General features: G+C 38.4%; 1 long non-coding RNA gene across 1 annotated transcript; it reads left to right on the top strand.

The window, feature by feature from the left end:
- The first annotated feature begins 460 nt into the window (after positions 1-460).
- On the top strand, positions 461-3,056 carry LOC110922809. The gene is made up of 4 exons (XR_002583496.2): positions 461-615; positions 912-978; positions 2,167-2,226; positions 2,722-3,056. It is a non-coding gene; the product is annotated as an uncharacterized LOC110922809 (long non-coding RNA).
- The last annotated feature ends 17,527 nt before the right edge of the window (positions 3,057-20,583 follow it).

The following is a 20,583-nucleotide window of genomic DNA, read 5'->3' as shown; positions in this document are numbered from 1 at the left end:
CCGTTTAACATTGCATAAACCGAATAATACCGAATTGGATACAAAAGATAGTGTCGTAGACGATTCTAAGGGCACGGAAATACTTGAACAAGATATTTAGACCATAACGTAAGATTTGTGCCCTTATCAGGTAGTTGGCACGTCAAACCAAGCAGCTTCCGGTTAGCGGAACACCTTTGAATTTAAAGCACACAGAAACGACCAAACATGCATTGTACAGTCAGTCAAGCCTAAAAACACTTATGGAACACTAATATAACGTATAAAGTTAACACTTTAAAACATTTGGGTTTTCGTTGAAACTGGGTTCATATTTTAAAAACATTAAAAACCGCGCTAAAAATGCGTTGTTTCACGACCGTTTAACAAACCAGGGGAGCGATTAAGACCCGATAATGAACCTATACATTAAAATATCAGGTTCACTTATCCTAATATTGCAAGTTTCCAGGTTTGAAAAGTCAATGTATTCTAGGAAAGCCTAGAATGGTCCAACGTAACATATATCTTCTTTTCTTGTTTTCATTTCTTCAACACTAAGCAATTATCAAGCACCCTTAACCACTCAAACTTCTGTCCAAGCTATTTTACAACAATTCTCTACCATAACCCAAGGTATAATAGTAATTATGATGCTTATTTGATGTCCTTTTTATATGAAAACATGATTTAAAAAAAATTGGGTTTTGATCCACAAATTCTTAGGCTTTTGGCCATGAAGCCTGTTCATAATCATAAAACATATGATAAGTTCATACATGATGTTGGGTGGTAGAAAAATTGAGAACTATGGATAAAAAACATGACTTTTCGACAATAATCGAACAAATCAAACACTAATCGAAAAAATAATGGTTCAAAGGCATGATTGACATGGGTTTTTACATATTTGTGTTGTTTGTGGTGTATAGGTACTAAAAATAATCTTAGCTCACTTCTGGACACGCAATGGTTGCGTCAAAATGCGAATTACGCTAGGTATAACTTTCGAAAATCGAATCTAGGAGGTACAGAATTGTTTATAGCATAACTTGGTATGTGTGTATTAAATAAACTTGAAATTTTTCAGGCTGCTCATATATTGTGAAAATAAGACTCAATTAAAATTTTAGAATTTTCTGAATTTTTGGTGATATTTGGTGAAATTTTAACTGTTTGAAGGAATAATTTCGGATAAAATACTAAACGAGCTCAATAAATCACCAAAAATTAGAGGGATGTTGATTTTAATATGCAAAACATCCTGGAAAAGTTTGGGGATCATTAACTAAGTTTTATTTGGGTTTCAAAAGTCGCGTTCTTGCGAAGTTTCTGTATCTGGAAACACGGTATAACGAATTCAGAAAAATCTCAATTTTTTCCAGGAAGTTCCTGGACATATTAGTACACTTCTGTGAATTTTTGGGAATTTTTTAAAGTAGAATCATTGTGGGCAAAAATTATTCGGTTAAAATATAGTTTTTCACGAATTTATTAAAAGTAATAACTTAATTTTATAAATTCTGAAAATATTTTTCTAGAATTCTATATATTTTATCAACTTATATAATTTTCATAATTTTATACAATATATACATTGAGAAATAATTTTTTTATTTAATATAAAAATTTTCAGAATGTTATACAATATATACATTGAGTAATAATTTTTTTATTTAAAAATCTTTTTATTTTATACAAAACCAGCAGTTGTAAACGCATAACGTACCTGTCGGAATCGCGAACTGACCAAAGACTAAACTGGCAATAAGTGAAACACCAGAGTTATTCTGGACTGTTCTGGGACAAAACGGGTACTTGGGGTACATTACACGCCAGTTCGGGCGATTGCCCGATGGCAAAAACGGAAACTTAAAATTGGGCAACCTGGGATCCCCAAACGACCGAACTCCCTTAATATAAAGTTAATTATTTCTATTGGACAACTTATTAGTACATTCCATATAATCATGCCATTTTCCGAACATCTAAAACAAGCGACTTTGACCGGCATGCAAAACGGTGCCCAGAAGCCAAACGGAAATCTGACACTAAGATAATACCCACAAATCTATTGTTATGCTATAGGTCAATTCTCGGATGAATATTCCCATCCGAACCCAAGTTAGGACGATTCCTGACTGGAACCTTGTTTTCGGTAATTAACCCAACACTAACTGATACCAGGACTGAAGTAGTAGAGCACTGACACATATACCCCGCTTGATTGTTGTGCTTACTTATTATGTAAGTTTTTACTACACCACTTTCAAACTGTTTTATTGTTTTACTTGGGGTGAAATGCATGTTACATACATACATACTTGTACATACATACATGTTGTGATATGAATTATCTGAGTTATACTAACACACGAAAAGTCCCCACAAACACGAGTGATCAACTATATGCCAGTGGATGTGTGAATAGTACTATTGGTCTGGCAAACCCAATTGAGCTGGCACGAATACTATGGGTTCTACTGCAATTGCACATGTCCATGCATTTTCTGTGAACATGCTATGTGGTGTTAGACATAGCTACTTGGGGTGGTAAAGTGCTTAGGTGTCGGTTGTGGGACACGACACTTGAGAACAGTCAAGGTTTCACTTGTGGGCTTAGTATAATTTCATGTCAAACATACCTAATCAATCGGGTCAAACTAAATTGTGAAACAAACTAAAACAGTGAAACTTACCAACTATTTGTAGTTGACCGTTCAAACTTAACATGCTTTTCAGGTAAAACTAAAGAAGAATAAAAGGGAGTACGAATGGGTTTCAAGTTTTGTTGATCGGATATTACTGTACATAGAAGCATGCTTAGCAAGGGACAAACAACTTTTGGAATACTAGTGCCTGTACATTAAAACTTAGTGTATAATCAAATGTTGTAACCGATGCTTGTGTTGTGTATTACAATATCCTTTTAAATAGCACGTTTGTACCATGTATCTGTTGCATCTTGCGTGCGCTTCCGCTGCGAGTCGGGGTGTAACAACCTCCGTTCGTACGGGCGCACAACCTCCATTCGTATGGATGGACTTCAACATACATGTACTTTATGAATTGCTCAGTTCAGCACCAGTCTTGTCTCATCTGATTAAGCTACGATACGTGATTGACGGAAGCGATAGACATGCTACACTTACAACTAGACTGTTACAACATTCTAACTTTGCAAATCTTTAGCATATACTGATAGTCCACTTATGTACTATCATTCCTTCTTTTCGCAACATAAACTCATTTTAATTTTTTTAATGTTTCTGAATTTTGAAATTTTCTATTGTTTTTGGAATTTTGAAAACATTAATTTTGAAATTTTCTATTGTTTTTGGAATTTTGAAAATAATATTTTTGCATTTTATGGAATTTTTACTAAAAGTTTTTACTCCTTCCCCCCTTAAAATCGAAAACACATTTTCAAAATCATAAAATAAGAATTTTCCAAAACACCATGACAACAAATTTCATTTATGAATGTAAACGCGATACTATCATTTTGTTTGTGTGGAAACTTAAACCTTTTTCTCATCTTCAGTTTTCACACTTTTAAACCTTTGGCACGAACATCCGTTGAATTTGAATAAACATTTCTTCACAACTTAGTTATCATGCACACGTAAACAGACTACGTTAGTTTAAAATTGAAACCCAATCTATATTGGATTTGAGTTGACCAAATACATCAACATATGAAACCAATGTCATTCATAATCCCACTTGTCATCGAACAATTTCACAATTTCTATTAGGATGGAAATTTCATCAGAACCTTAGCTTTCCAAATCTGCTTTGGTTTTGGAACTATTTCATAAACCACTTTCTTCTATACCGTCTTTTCTCCTATCTTTAGATTTGTATCCAATGAACACATTTTACTCGACTGATCACTATTTTTGGTCCTTTAGAACTCGTATCGAATGTACTATTCGAAGACAATATCCTCCCTAGATATTCTCTTTCCTTCTTTCTCTTCTTTCTTAGTTTATCTTTTTGTCCTTTCCAAAATTTACTCTCTTTTCTTCACATTTCATCTCTTTTACCTTTTTCATAACTATCTTCTTCCTGAGATTCGTACGATGATCTTACCCTCGATCTCAACGGACAATCTCTGACGACATGGTAGCTGATTTGACATTTAAAGCAACTTCTTATGTTGACAGATCTTCCCTTCTCTTGTCTCGGTCGCACATAATACACAATAATGTGTCCAACTAAACCACAATTGAAATAGATTCAATTAATGAACCACTCTCCTATATCATAACAATCACCTTAATGATTTGAATTGTAGTACCCGTCATTCTAGCCTCTCTTGTCATTGTAATGATTTGACTTTGAAGCACTGTGGTAAAACTTACACCACTTATTCTGAATTTTTTATGAGTTTTTATAATGATTTGATGATCAAGATACTGATGATGAATTGTTGTTATAAAATTTTTGTTTTGAAAATTTTTAGTCTTTTTTAACATTTTGTGTTTGTTTTTATAACTCTTTTTACATCTAACACCCATCATTGTCAGCAAATGACGATATTCAGCAGTTTCTCATCATTATTAAAATCATCATCAATATCATCATCACAATCTTCTATTATAACCTGGTCAAAATTAAATACTTTGACTTTGTCAATTAATGGAATCTCAAGTTTTTGAATTTTAATTAAAAATTTATTAGGTGACATCGTTGTCAGATCAACCACCAGTGGTGTTGAAATCTCAAAATCTAGAGTTGATTCAACATCCTCCGGTTGTGATGTATAATTGTGTTCATAGTGGGCGGACAACGACTATACCCAATACCACCGTAATCAATTTCCACATATTCATTATTATCTTTTGGAATTGTCTTTGGAATAATGTGATCCAGAATATGTCATGAGTTCATGTAACTCTTCAAGTTCCAGTTCATACCTCAGCTTCATTTTTAACAATTATTATTTCCTTTTTCAGCGAGATACAAATTTATTGCTTCTTGTTTGCTAAAAACTCTTTTTATTGCATCTAATTTTTCTAAATTTCTTTTTTTTTTCAAAAACTTTTTCATTTTCTTTTAATTTGTTATTTTCTAATGCCAAACTTTAATAGTATGGCATTTGCATCCCGGTATCCCTTTACCCTGTTAGCACAATCGGGGCAAATTGGTTCAGAACACAAAGCCTCAGATGTAGACGTTTCAGATTCTTTGAGTTTTTTGTTCAACATTTTTATTACACTTTAATAACACTCCTTATCGTAATACTTTCCATCCACCTTCACATACTCAATATCCACACCAACTCCCATCAAATTTTCCCTTAACACATCAATATCATCCATCTTAAACAAACTTTTAACACTTTAACAACTTGATTCAACTGTAAATAGGGTATCACAGCTTCAACCAACTTCAACGTATCACAACACAAAATATAATCTTGTGTATCACACTATTTCAACGTATCACTCTATTTCAACTTATCATTATCAATAAGTCAAATAGCGTATGACTCGATCAACAACACTCCAACTGTATCACTTGATGCGCCTTCGTATGTGTGATGCGCTAAACACCTAGCGCATTAGTGATGCGCTAGGGTGTGATGCGTGAATAGCTACAGAAATTAAACATTTTCAAGCCAATTTTGTAGTTTTGACGAATTTTGCATGCTATTTTTAGTTGTTTTTGATATTTTTATCTTAGAATGATAATACTCCATTTTCAGTAAATTTCAGCTGTCCAAAATGTGTAAAACTTACTAAAACATCCATAGTGTTCAAAACTTCAATAAACTCGTCCAATTTTGTAACTCGACATATTACATGGAAAACTTGTAGGTCCCGGTTTTGACACCGTACAATTGTGTAACGACACGTTCGACGTGCGGAATCCATGAATGTGCATGACCGAACACACGAGAACGTACTATAACCGTGATTCTATTGAATTAATATGACAACTACATGCGCCGAGAATCATGTAGAGAACTTTCTCTCTCTAGACTTTCTCTCTCTAAGATTAGCTCTCTAATTCCCAAATGAGCAAAAGTTTTAAATCTAAACCCTAAGGCATCTATTTATAGGCACAAGGAATAAGGGATTTCTCCTTATTTACAAGATTGCCACCTTGCCTTTACTAACAAGATATTACAATATAATGCTTGTTTACTTCAGTTTCAGCTACGGTTCACATTGACGGAGGCGATAGACATTACTGCACTAGCAGACTCCCCCTTGGATATTGCCGCAGTCAATCCGTAGTCAAACACGTAGCGACTTGTCTTTCTCTTCCTCTTTGAGTCTTCTTGTAGGTTTGATATCATCAGCAAACACATACTCCCTCTTGCTTGAACAGAATCCCGGTGGATCTGTATTCAGCTTCAGCCCCCCCTTTCGGTAAACTCTTCAGGCTCCCCCTTTCGTCAAGCTTCCGTGCTTTTGGGATCGACACCTGGATTTCCGAATACAAGCTCCTCCAGGATAGTTATCTGGCTTTTAGAATCCACGCTTCCTTTTGCGTTGAGCTCGTCTTCAGACTCCCCCTTAGACTCAGCTGTCGGGATCGTAGTCTGGCTTTCACCGGTTCACAAGTTCAGGGTCAATTCCTGGCTTTGTTCAGCATCTGCTCAGGATTTGAAACCTGGTTAACCTGCACATCCTCTACCTCAACATAAGTTTCACAAATTTATAACACTTAGACTTTAAGAAACTTACTGGTAGAAATCATTCATTCATCAAACTGTATAGTTACATCAAATTCAAATGAATGACCTTGATTAACTAAGTACACAATCTTTCAAAACATTTGTATATAACATTCAAAGTTTTCAACATATTCTCCCAAACCAATTCATCATGTTTAGTACTTTGAATTTTGAATATCAGCTCTTCAGCATCAGTTGTCGAAAATCTTTTTGTATTTTCAAAATTTTATGCTAAAACACTCCGAAAATCTTTTTGGATTTTTGTTTTTGAATGAAATACAGTAAAGAAATATATATACAAACAATATTTTTGAGAGTTTGTGTAAGAGGATCATATCAGTTTTTGAGACAAACCACTAGCACCGTTAAGCTTTAATCATTTTAAGTTCTAAACGATTCACGTTGATTGACGATATAGTTGTCCTCTTAAGCTCAATCTAAAAGCTTTCAAAATGCTTACCGATACGTTTAAGGTATATTAATTTTGCACTAAGTTCTTATGGACCCTACGATCTCAGCATATCCCCTCATCATGCAATACACTAACTCAAGTAATGCCTTTAAACTTTCATCAACTGTGATATGTGCGAAAACAAAGCAGAATGTTTAAACATTAACATTCAGGTCGATACTCACGTATACGCAGAGGATGTCCAATGCTTAAACAAAATAAAGAAATAAAACAAGTTTAAATCTTTGCAAAATAAAATGCACAATCACAGCGACTTTTCAGCAAGTTGTGAAAGTTCACAAACTGATCGGTTTTTATGCTCTTTTAGCATTCAGCGATTACTAAGTAGGTACACAATCACGAAGGATAAAACTAAGTACTATGCTTTCAACCATGTTTCCCACTAGAACTAGGCTTTTTCATTTAGTTTGTATCGTTATCGCAAATCTACTAGTCTAGCTGAGCCTATCGTCACATCCTTAGTGAGAACGTTTATCACATTTGACATTTCATTTCTTTAGCATGCTGTGATAGTCCACTGATGTACAATCATTTCCTCTTTTCTTAACAAAACTCATTTTTGATTTTTCAATGTTTTTGGCATTTTCTGGTTTTATCATGTTTTTGTATTTTTCAAATTTTCAAAATTTCTAAAATTTTGTTACTCCCCCTAAAATCAAAATATATTTCAATTTTGATTTTCCGGGAAAATTTGAAAACAATAGATTGTACAAATAACATGACAAACTGATGAGAATTGCCTCAATTCGCCATCCACTTGGCATAAACAATCAGAACTCCCCCTGACAACAAACTATTTTCCCATTATGATCTCAAAACACTTAAATTTGTTTTAATCAAAATGGCTTTTCCGGAAAATTAGTTTTATTTATCTTTTCACAAACTTGGGGTTTCATCACATTGTTCTTTTATCACTTCCTGAAAAATTTAACACTTGTAGGTTCAATCAACAATATCACTTGTAAGAAAGTTAACTCAAGTACAACTTAATGTCCTTGATTAACCACTTATAGGTCGAAATATCACAAACGTGAATTTCTCAAGAAAGATGTCGATTCCTACTCCCCACTTACCGACCTGGGAGTTCCGGCATGTCAGGTTTTTCATTTAAACAGATTCACCCAAGCCTGACCAGCCTTGGGTGATTTTGACAATTCAGATTCACCACTTTTTACCTCAATTTGTGGCTCTTCTGACTTTTTCGAGTCAGATTCATTGCCTGACCGTGGCTCCTTTGTTTCCGAAGAAACAAATTCCTTTCCAGAAGATGGCTCTTTTGTTTTCTCAGAAACAAATTCATCGCCATTCTTTATTGGAACCCAATCTCTACAATGTTTAAGCTTTCCAAATTTGTCAACTTGTGACGTGCATAATCTTGCACAATCTTTGTTATATTTGAAAACTTTGATAAAGGCTTTATCTGAAAAATTAAATTTCTTTGATTTTTCGTTGGTTTGATTAGTTAATTTTTCTTTCTTTATCACCCCTTTTGTCCTCAGATTTGCATTTGATGAATTCGTTTTGCTTGCCTTTTCAGTTGAAGAAAGCAATTCATCAGAACTTTTTCTCGGATTACCAGTTGTATCTGAGGACAAAATCTTTTCCAAATATTCTCTAGCTTTCTTTCTCTTCTTCCTCAGTCGATCTTTCTGCCCTTGTGATAATTTCACTTTCTCCTTTTTCTTTTTCTGTCTTTTGGGCTTTTCTTCAATTTCGACTGATTTCTTCACCATTTTCGGAGATTCAGCCCTCGATCTTTCCTTTGATCTCATTGGGCAATCTCTTGCAATATGGCCTTTGATTTGACATTCATAGCATCTTCTTGTCTCAAAACTCTGATTCTGGCAGTTAACAACAATGTGTCCTTGATAAACACATTTGTAACACACCCTGTTTTCATACCATACACCATTTTCATACCACACACTTAGATCATAACATTGATTTGCCTTGTGGTAATCATGACTTCTCCTTTTTCTATCATCACGAAGATTTATCTCTGAAGAATCTTCATTCCATCTTTTCCCATAAGCTTGATTTGACTTTTGAGCATTGTGGTCAAACCTGCACCACTTATTACCAACTTTTTGTGAGTTTTGATTTTTAAATTTTTGTGATTTTTCATAATGATTGGATGACTGAACTGATGATCTTTTATTTTCATTTTGAAAATTTTTCGAATTTTTTGTTTTTGTTTTTGTTTTTGTTTTTGTTCTACATTCTTCTTAACAGGTTTTGGCTTTGAACATTCACCTATTTCAGTAGAATGTAAAACAGTATTTTTAAATTTTTCTTTTAATTCTAAAAATATTTTTCTTTTCTCATTTTTCTCATTTTCATCATCAGTTTTATCATCACAATCCTCAATTTTGACTTTGTCAAAATTTGTGACATTGTCACTTATTTGAACTAAATTGATTTGTTTTGGACATAAATGATCAAACTTTGCTGAAGTGATCACAAAACCATTCAATTTCTTTTCAAAATCATCAATTTTATTTCTAGCATTCTCAACTTCTTTTTCAAGTTGAGAAATTTTCTCAAGATGAGAATTTATTGTCTTTTCGTTTTCAATTTTCTTCTCTTCAAAAACTGATTTTTCATTTTCTAACATTTTTATTTGATTTTGAAAGTCTGTTTCTTTTTCTTTTAACACTTTATTTTCTAATTTTATCCAAGAAACATCTTTATTTTCAATTTTAATCTTTTCAAAATCTTTTTCAATTTTCAAATTTTCATTTTCTAAAAATGTTATCTTATTTTGAAATTCCTTTTCTTTTTCTTTTAAAATTTTGTTTCCCAATGTCAAACTCTCCACATCTTTCAAGAGTTTAACATTGTCTGCATCAGATTTTTCACATTTTGAGCACACAACTTCACATTTTGAAGTTTCATTTTTCTCTTTTTCCTTTTTATCAGTTTCTACTTTTTCTGTTTCTCCACCCTACCACAATTTTTGATTTGCTTCTTCTTGTTCAGCAAATTGCTGGATGAAAGCATCAATAATAATTGGAATTTGGATCAACTGCAATGTTTCCATTTGGATCAAGATAACATTTTCCATCAGCATCACATCTCATCGCCTCCTTAGCTTCTTTGAATGTACGCGAGATTCTGAGCAACCTGGTTTGAGCTTTCATTTTTCTGTTGATGAATTTTTCTTCTTCTGTTCTGGTGTCCTTGAAAGGAACAATTTTTTCCATGATTTTATATCCTTGAATTACCTCAGATCACCTGCAAACAAACAAACAATCAGTTTAATAATATCAAACAACTGAATAGAACGGGAGGTTGATCGATCGGACAGTATGCTGGTCGATCGGACAAGGTGTTGTTCGATCGGTTGGCGTTTTGACGGGAAAGCTGTTCGATCGGTCAGGAACACTGTTCGATCGGCTGGCGCTTCGTGACAAAAAATATGTTGTCCGTTCGATCGAATAGCGTGATGAATTGATTCACAAAACAACAAAATAATATGCTGTTCGTTCGGTTGAGCTAACCGATTGGAAATGCTTCACACAAAGATGCTAGCCGATCGGTTGGTATAGCCGAACGGTTAGGCTAACCGTATGAAAACACTACACAACAAACTTGAATCGGTTGGCACTAAAAGACAAAGTTTATCCTTTTACTATGTGGCCGACAATGGGTTATGTGAAATGAACTGTGATTGGGCCGCTTTATGACATATCAAAACAAATCACCAAATCTCATAAAAGTGTAACAATGTCAGATAATTGATACCCAACAAAACAAACTAAAGACTTGAGTCAGATAATTGATACCCAACAAAACAAACTAAAGACTTGAATATGATTGGACCGATTTTTTTTTTATATTATGAGATCACATGCACACTTGACATGGTAATTAATGAAAGCTCAGAATAGTTGACAAAAATTGATGCGTGTTGCTGACCGATAGGTTGAAGATGACGGTCGATCGAACAGGAAAGCTATTAAAGTAAGGTGTTGCAGTGTAATCGATTTGACTGTTCGATCGAACAGTGTGTTCGATCGGTCAGAAAGTCAACAATGGTCAAAACACTTTAATGAAATATATGGTGCAATGAATCGGTTAGTCTGTTCGATCGAACAGGCTAGCCGAATGGTTATCCTTTTGCTGTTCGATCGAATAGGCTAACGGAACGATTAGGAACTTGCTAGCCGATCGGTTGGGAACCTGCTGTTCGATCGAACAGGTCTAAGCTGGCCGAACGAGAATGCTGGCCGATTGAGTGAACTAAACGACAAAAAAGTTATGTTGAACGGCTGGCCGATTGACTATTGATTTTAATGAAATGAAAGAGGTACCGTTGAATCGGACAGAGTGTAAATCGTTTGGCTCACAGTCAATAAGTCAAATGTGATAGGGCCTTTACATCACAGGTTTCAATTCTGACAATATCACATGCAACAATTATATTCAATGCAGCCGACAACAACTTTTGAATGTATTATCTTGATTGGGCCAAACTTGTTAGTGCACTGTCCAAGATTCACTTTATGTATTCACATGATCTACCTGTTTTTACAATTAAAGTGGCCGACAAAGTGTATTAAGATAAATCTTGATTGGACCGTGTTGATTTAATAATGCAATTGATGATTTTAAAGAACTGATTAAATGGGGTGAACAATGTTGATTGGTTGGATATGACGGTCAATCGGTTAGCATGACTTTAATGACTTAAATGTGTGTGAATCTGATTGCTTGACCGAACGGTAGAGGTTGACAAGTCAACCTTTAAATGTATGGCAGTTGAACGAACAGGCTGTTCGATCAATGAGCAGTCAACAAAGTCAACAATTTAAATGAATTTGCAACGTGTGTGACAGTGGAACGGTTAGCCTAGCCGATCGAGTAGGTAGTTCGATCGAACAGAAATTGCTAGCCGATCGAGTAGGTAGTTCGATCGAACAGAAATTGATGAACTGGTGACGAACAGTTTCAGCAATGTCGAATACAAAAACGCAGATTTCTCCCAAACGGCTTGGAATTTTGACCTGAAAATTTGTAGGATTATAGATCAGCTAATTTCGCACAACATATCAAAAAATCAGCTAATTTGGACTGTAAAAACCATGCCAATTTTGCAAAATTCATAGAAAAACGTGAAGAACAAGAAAGTTAAGAGAAATTTGACAAATCTGTATGTTTTTGGCTCTGAATCTGATCGAATCTTGTACGAATCTGTGCGTTTGATCTTCGCAACCGAGCTCCTGCTCTGATACCACTTGTAGGTCCCGGTTTTGACACCATACGATTGCGTAACGACACGTTCGACGTGCAGAATCCGTGAAAGTGCGTGACCGAACACACGAGAACGTACTATAACCGTGATTCTATTGAATTAATATGACAAGTACATGCACCGAGAATCACGTAGAGAACTTTCTCTCTCTAGACTTTCTCTCTCTAAGATTAGCTCTCTAATTCCCAAATGAGCAAAAGTTTTAAATCTAAACCCTAAGGCATCTATTTATAGGCACAAGGAATAAGGGATTTCCCCTTATTTACAAGATTGCCACCTTGCCTTTACTAATAAGATATTACAATATAATGCTTGTTTACGTCAGTTTCAGCTACGGTTCGCATTGACGGAGGCGATAGACATTACTGTACTAACAAAACTCTCCAAAGCTCTGATACCACTTACAAGTCCTGAGAACGAATCTACATGAGAGTTCTGGATCTGCCGGGTTTGGACGGAAGTTTGTAAGTCGATTACATGGCAAAACCCCCAAAACATCCCAATGGCTCTCTCTTGCCCTCATGTAACCCCCCGTATTTCGAAAGTCAAAGTACAAGTCAAAGTCAAAGTCAAAGGAAGAAAAGATTACTAACTGCGATCTGTCACTCCTTGCTTAACTATGGATTGTACACCTTGACTTGTAATCGAATCTTTTATTTATTTTTGCTTTAGTTGTATTATGTGGAGTATCTGTGAATAATCGAGGTTTAATAGCATGTTTTATCGCTTTATCGCTATCGCATCGCAATCGCATTCGCAACTCGAATTATGCGTTCTGGATATTGTTTTACGTGTGTGTGCTTATTTATGTGTTACGTGTGCATGCTTATTTATATTTATGTTGTGGTGATTAATCGAAAACGCAATCGTAACTCTATCGCAATCGTATTCTAATCGCAAACGCTAAACGCAAGTTATTTATGATGATTGTATGTTAGATATAGTACTTGTGTGGTTATTATTGATCTATCGCATCGCTTAATCACATCGCAACACTCGACACGCGAAACGAAACGCCGAAATGCAACTCGTTGGACCACTTCGATCGAATGGCCAATCGATCGAATGGTCGTCCGATCGGATTGCCATCCGATCGGATTGCCATCCGATCGAAGTGCCATCCGATCGGTGAGCAATCTGACACTTGCACCCCCTTTCCCTTTTTGGCAACCTATAAATACCCCCCTCTCACATCACTTGTGATGTGACAGCTCTCTCTCGTCCGACCAAGTGTTCCAGCCCACTTTTCTCCCGATTTCTCGCGATTCTTGTAAGTTTTCAACTCAAATCTTGTACTTCTATGATCTACACGCACTTCTTAATCATTTTCACCTTTGGATCTTAACTTTTAACTGTGAAATCAACGGATTGAGGTGTTCTAGGGTGATGTCATCATGGAGTTCTTATGAACTTCAAGTTTTGACCTCATTCCACCAAGAATAACTCAGATCTGAAGGATTTCCACAAGATTAAACAATGTTTTCGCATAGATCTAAACATTTTAAAAGTTAAAAGGTTTGAAAGATGGTTTTGTAACTTTCTTTCAATGCTTGTACACTCAATGCACTCAAAGCCGATAGAATCGGACCTTAGTCAGGCCTTCTACTCTTCTCTAGTGATGTGTCGGTCTGAGATCCGAATCCTATCAACGAGACAACCGATTTCGGGTTGAACATGAACACCGTCATGAACTGTTAACCAATAGGATTGGGGTGATTCCCGTTCGATCAGGTTACCTGGGTCTGATGGAGTTTTCCGTTGTTTTACACGTTGTCGTATCGTCTCTAGCAAACCGCCAAACCTTCAAAACTTAACAAATTCTCAAGTTTCAAGACGATCAGGTTGTGGGACGGATCGCCGTCCGATCGGATTGCCATCCGATCGAACCGCAATCTGATCGGGTTTCACCCTTGAGGATTCACCACTTAATCATTTTTACAAATTTTCAAGGATCATCAGTTCCAGGGGAATGACATTCGATCGGTAGACCATCCGATTGAATGATAATCCTGTTGTGAACTTGTTCTCCAAAGAAAGGTCTCGTCGGACGGATCGCTATCTGATCGAACTGCCGTTCGATCGAACGACCTGAAAGGTAGAGATACTTCTCTGATTTGAAAATGCTACAACGAACACATTCATCCCAAACGAGTGGCAAACCAATCGAATGGCCATCCGAACGGATGACCATCCGAACAGATTGCCATCCGATCGAATGACCATCCGTTCGGATTGCCATCCGACCGGATTACCATTCGACACGTGACAACTTTGCACCGTTTTACGCGCAGTTCTTCGCTTATGCTATCGTTAACTGTTCAGGCTAATTTCTCAGTGCTCCCTTCAATCCAAGAGAGTGTGTACTTGTTAAGCACGATTAGTGAGTATACTCGATCCCTTTTTGCTTTACGCACTTTTGGGTGTTACATACGTTATCTATATTCAAATCACATCGATCACACAATGCAAACACTTTTATACGCTAACCGTTACTGCATGTTATACGTGTTACTCGATGAATGCTGGTATGTTATGTTTACACAGTGATTGTTGCATGACGCCTTAGCAACGATAGTACTATAGTTTGGACTCAGCACCTGTCGTGGACAGGGGTTGTTAAGGTTATTACTTCATGTGTCACAATGGTGATATGTGTTGCGCATTCTACAACTCGCAGTCATGTCTGTGCATATTTCATTGTCGATAACCTACTAGCTTCACTTTGCCTACATGTTACATGCTGGTTAAGTGTAAACGCTTTTCGAATATATTATACTACTAAACTTGTATGCTCACCTTTACACTATGTGTATTGACCTCTATTTTAAAGTTTGTGACAGGTGTTTAGGATGCTTTGCTTGTCATTTGATAGAATTGAGCTAGGATGGAGTGTAGAAACAAACTAAATAAAATCTGAGTTGTCGGAATGGATATTTGTCTTTGAGAACAATGTCTGTAATAACTGTTTTTATTTTATATGTTTGTGGTACGTGACATGAACCTTTAATATATTATAACTAATAGTTGTTATGGATTCCCCTGGACAATCTGTTTCGCTCAGTGCCGCGCCCCGATGTTTCCGTCATCGGTTGGGGTGTGACAGATTGGTATCAGAGCCATAACTATAGGGAATTAGGCAAGACTCGACCTAGTCCGAGACGATGTCTTAGAAACGACCTAGTCTATAGTCTAAGTACGAACAGACCGACTTGTGCATACTCTTTGGGGGTTTTGTACATGCTTACTTGCTATTCTCGCTGCGCACTATTACTGCACTATTTTTCGAAAATGAATGAGTAATTAGGTCGAGATTAAGTGTGAAAACCTCAAACTCTCGAGTAAATCACTCGTTCAACCCGCATATTTACTATAAACAAGAGAATTTGCGTTGAATCAGGAGTTAAATCCATACTTTAACATAGATTTTCCTCTATATCTCATCAAAACAGGAACACAGTTGTTAAGTCAGGGGTGAAACCCGAACCTTGATGACCTTTTCCACTCTTTTTTTTGTTTTACAAAATTCTCACCAAAGTCTCGACGGACTCCAATGACTTGAACTCACACTGTAACTAAAAGGATGCGTGCCGACCGCCGAGATTGAGGCGGGAGCACAGTCCAGAAGGCCAAAGTGTGTACACAAAGTCCTTGTGAATAGTCGAATCGCTTTAGGTAGTCAACGTCTACAAGCCAAGACAATCTATTCTTGATTTTTTGTGTTTTCGATTCTGGATTTTTCGCCGCTGCTATCTCTGATATTTGTTGCTTTTATGTGGATTTTTACGTGTTAATGTGGTTTTATTTGTTAGTGTATTGAGATACTGATGGTTTCGATCTAACGCTTCTTGCCCCGCTCAACACACACAACACACTACACAATGCTAACAAATCGCTTGCTATGCTACTCGTTGTGTACTCGCTACTCGCAGTCACTATTCTCGAACGTGCAAACCTTGAATGATAGGTGAATTAGTAAGACAAATGTAGGTGAATACGTGCAAAATATAGTGTGGATTCTATGGTTTACCTGCTTCTGTGCTCTATGTGCTTATGTGATTCTGTGATTACGTGCTTATGTGTTTACATGATTATGTGAATAGACGTGTTCATGTGCTTTATATAAAGTATCTTTGGGAGAAATCCATTAGGTTATGCTCGACTTAATCAAAATTGTGTTTGAGTCCTATGGCGATGTCTGTTGCAGACAATGTCGTCATTTGGATCATTTCACTCCCGCACTGCTCGTCATAACCATGAAGAGAAGCGTATCGCTGCTCTCGTCGCTAAGCAGATGGCGAAAGTCATACCGAAAATTGTTAGCGAGCTGAACGAAAACGCTAGCAAGTCTTCTGAAGAGTCTAGGACTGATGCTCCTAAAACTACTTTTAGCTTCAAGCAATTCAAAGCCTGCGACCCGAAAGAATTTACCGGCGAAGATGGGCCTACGACCATGTTTCAATGGTTTGATTCAATCGAAGTCACCCTGCGCCAGAGTGGCTGTCCGGAAAACCTTCGCACTGTTAACGCCACCGGCGTCTTCCAATCCCGCGCTCTTGATTGGTGGACGGACGAGAGAAACAAACGAGGGAACGATGTAGCATTTGGGCTGACGTGGGACGACTTGAAGGACATCTTGATGCAAGAGTTCTGCCCTTCCCACGAACTCCAAAAGCTAGAGGACAAATTCTGGCATATCAAGCAGGAAGGTAGAGATAACGCTGGTTTAACTACTCGCTTTAAGCAGTGGAGTATCATCTGCCCTGGTCAGGTTACTACCCCCCGAGATTACGATCAAGAAATACATCTGTGCTCTGCCGGACTGTGTTGCAGACTTCGTTCATGCTGCAAAGACGACAACAATTGAGGAAACCTACCTGCTCGCTGCTGAGATAAACGACAAGCGAGTCAGGGCTGGTTACTTTGATAAAGCCTCCAAGAATCTTCACTAAGCTACCGCTGCTCCCACCGCTGAAACCGCCACCGCACCACAAGCTTCAAAGTCCTCCCGCCGTAAGAGAAAGAGCAACAACAACAAGAGTAGCAAAAACTGCGCTGTCACAACTGCCTCTCCACTCCAAGCAGTACTCGCTCAACCGCAGCCCCCAACACTGCCAAGTAGCTGCCCCAGTGACCACTACACCGCCCGCCAAGCGTGCATATACTGGTCCTCACCCGCTCTGTCCTACTTGCACCTATCATCATCCGGTGGAGATTGCTTGCAAATTCTGTGTTCACTGCAACGCGTACGGCCATTTCACCCCCAACTGTCGTACCGGTCCACGCCAAACTCCAGCTCAAGGTCAAGCTCCTGCTCAACAAGCTCTACTTCCTGCTCCCCAAGGCCAACAAGTGGCTCCTGCACCCGCGATCCACGCTAGAGCTTGCTTTGTATGTGGTGATCCCAACCACTTCGCAAACATGTGCCCAAACCGAGTGGTGAAGCAAGAGCCACAACAGCAGCAGCCTCAGCAACAACAGCAACAACAGCAGCAGCCAGCAGGCCGTGGACGTGCTTTCAACTTCAACGCCTGCCAGGCGCAAGCAGATAACAATGTGGTTAATGGTACGTTCCTTGTGAATGGTATATATGCTTCGAGTTTGTTTGATACTGGAGCCGATAACTGTTTTGTATCGTTTGAATTCGAAAAGCTCCTTAATCGTAAGCGCGCCTATCTCCCCTCGACGTTCGATGTTGAAGTTGCCACCGGAAGAACCGTCGGTGTCAAATCTGTTCTACGTGATTGTACCCTCGAACTCAACAATCACGTCTTCCCAATCGATCTTATTCCGGTGCAGCTCGGTAGTTTTAACGTCATAGTAGGCATGGACTTTCTTCGTGAAAACCATGCTGAAGTTGTTTGCTTTGATAAGATGATCTGCTTCTCGCTCGCAAATGGTGATCAACTTTGGGTATATGGCGAAACTCCTTCGAAAGGTCTTAAACTCATGTCATGTATCCAAGCGAGCAAGTATCTCCGCAAGGAATACAGAGCTTTCTTGGCTAACATTGTAGTAGCGGAGAAGGAAAAGAAAGGAAAGACATGAGGGAAAGATGTCCCCGTTGTTTGTGAATTTCCTAACGTATTTCCTGATGAATTACCTGGTTTACCCCCGAGTCATGATATCGACTTTCGTATCGACCTCATTCTTGGAGCTAATCCTGTCGCTAGAGCTCCTTATCGACTCGCTCTGTCCGAAATGCGCGAACTCGCGAGTCAACTCCAGGAATTGCTTGACAAAGGCTTCATTCGCCCTAGCACCTCTCCTTGGGGCGCACCAGTCCTTTTCGTTAAAAAGAAGGATGGGTCATTCCGGATGTGCATCAACTATAGGGAGTTGAATAAGCTGACGATCAAGAATCGTTATCCCCTACCTCCAATCGATGACTTGTTTGGCCAGTTATAAGGTGCTACGTGTTTCTCGAAAATCGACCTACGCTCAGGCTATCACAAGGAACACATTCAAGAGGAGGATATACCTAAAACCGCCTTTCGCACTCGATACAGCCACTATGAGTTCGTTGCTATGCCCTTTGGATTAACCAACGCACCTGCGGTTTTCATGGATCTGATGAATCGGGTGTGTAAACCCTTCCTCGATCGGTTCGTCATCGTGTTCATCGATGATATCCTGATCTATTCCAAGTCGAAGACCGAACACGCGCAACATCTACGTTTGGTTCTCGAACTACTCCAGGGGAATCGACTCTATGCCAAGTTCTCCAAGTGTGAATTTTGGCTAGAGGAGATTCAGTTCCTCGGTCATATTGTCAATAGTCAAGGTATCCACGTTGACCCCGCAAAGATCGAAGCTGTTAAGAGTTAGGTTACACCTAAGAACCCGTCTGAAGTCCGTTCTTTTCTCAGACTAGCGGGCTATTATCGCCGATTTATCGAAGGATTCTCTAAAATCGCCGTGCTGCTTACTTCTCTCACACATAAAGACAAGCCTTTTATTTGGGGAACTGAACAATAGACTCCTTTCGAACCCTCAAGCATATGCTCTGCAACGCTCTCGTTCTCACTTTACCCGACGGAAACATGACTTCATTGTCTACTGCGTTGCCTCGAACCTTGGTCTTGGTTGTGTTCTCATGCAACGGGACAAGGTTATCGCCTACATGTCTCGTCACCTCAAGATCCATGAGAAGAACTACACAACCCATAATCTCGAGCTTGGTGCAGTTGTTTTTGCATTAAAGATTTGGCGACACTACCTTTATGGTACCAAGTGTACGGTCTTCACAGACCATAAGAGCCTGCAACACATCTTGAGTCAAAAGGAACTAAATATGCGCCAATGCCGCTAGGTTGAACTTCTTAATGATTACGACTGTGAGATTCGTTATCATCCTGGCAAAGCAAATGTCGTTGCCGACGCTCTAAGCCGACGAAGCTATTTGCATAGCGTTCGTAAATATCCAAGCCCAGCATAATCTCGAAACTCTTATCCGCGAAGCCCAACATGCTTGTTTTACCGAACGCACTTTGAAGAAGGAAAGGATTCTAAACGTTGGCGCCCAGCTAGTGAATAAATCGAATGGGATATTCCACTACCTAGACCGAATTTGGATCCCCAAGCGCACCGACTTACGACAGATTCTGATGGACGAAGCCCACAAGTCTCGATATTATATTCATCCCGGTGCCGACAAAATGTACCAGGACCTTCGCTACAAGTACTGGTGGCCGGGCATGAAGAAAGATATCGCCCTCTATGTTTCGAAGTGCCTGACTTGCTCGAAAGTCAAGGCCGAGCATCAACGACCCTCTAGCTTACTCGTCCAACCCGAGATCCCTATGTGGAAATGGGAGAGTATAGCTATGGACTTCATAACGAAGCTTCCGCGCATGCCATCAGGTCACGACATCATCTGGGTTGTCGTTGACCATTTGATTAAATCTGCTCATTTTCTACCGATACGAGAAGACTATAAGGTAGAAAAATTAGCCCGAATCTACACCGCTGAGATCATTTGTCGACATGGGACGCCTCATGACATTATCTCTGACCGCGATGGTCGGTTTACCTCGCGTCTTTGGGAAACGTTTCAATCTGCTCTCGGTACTACTCTTAATTTAAGTACCGCTTTCCATCCCCAAACCGACGGTCAGACTGAAAGATGATTCGCACCCTTGAAGACATGCTTCGCTCGTGTGTCATAGATTTCGGTGGTAATTGGGACGC

The sequence above is a fragment of the Helianthus annuus genome, chromosome 17 (genome assembly GCF_002127325.2).
Source record: "Helianthus annuus cultivar XRQ/B chromosome 17, HanXRQr2.0-SUNRISE, whole genome shotgun sequence".
Lineage (NCBI taxonomy): Eukaryota > Viridiplantae > Streptophyta > Magnoliopsida > Asterales > Asteraceae > Helianthus > Helianthus annuus.
The sequence above is the reverse complement of the archived record's forward strand: the minus strand, read 5'-3'. Positions and strand labels throughout refer to the sequence as shown.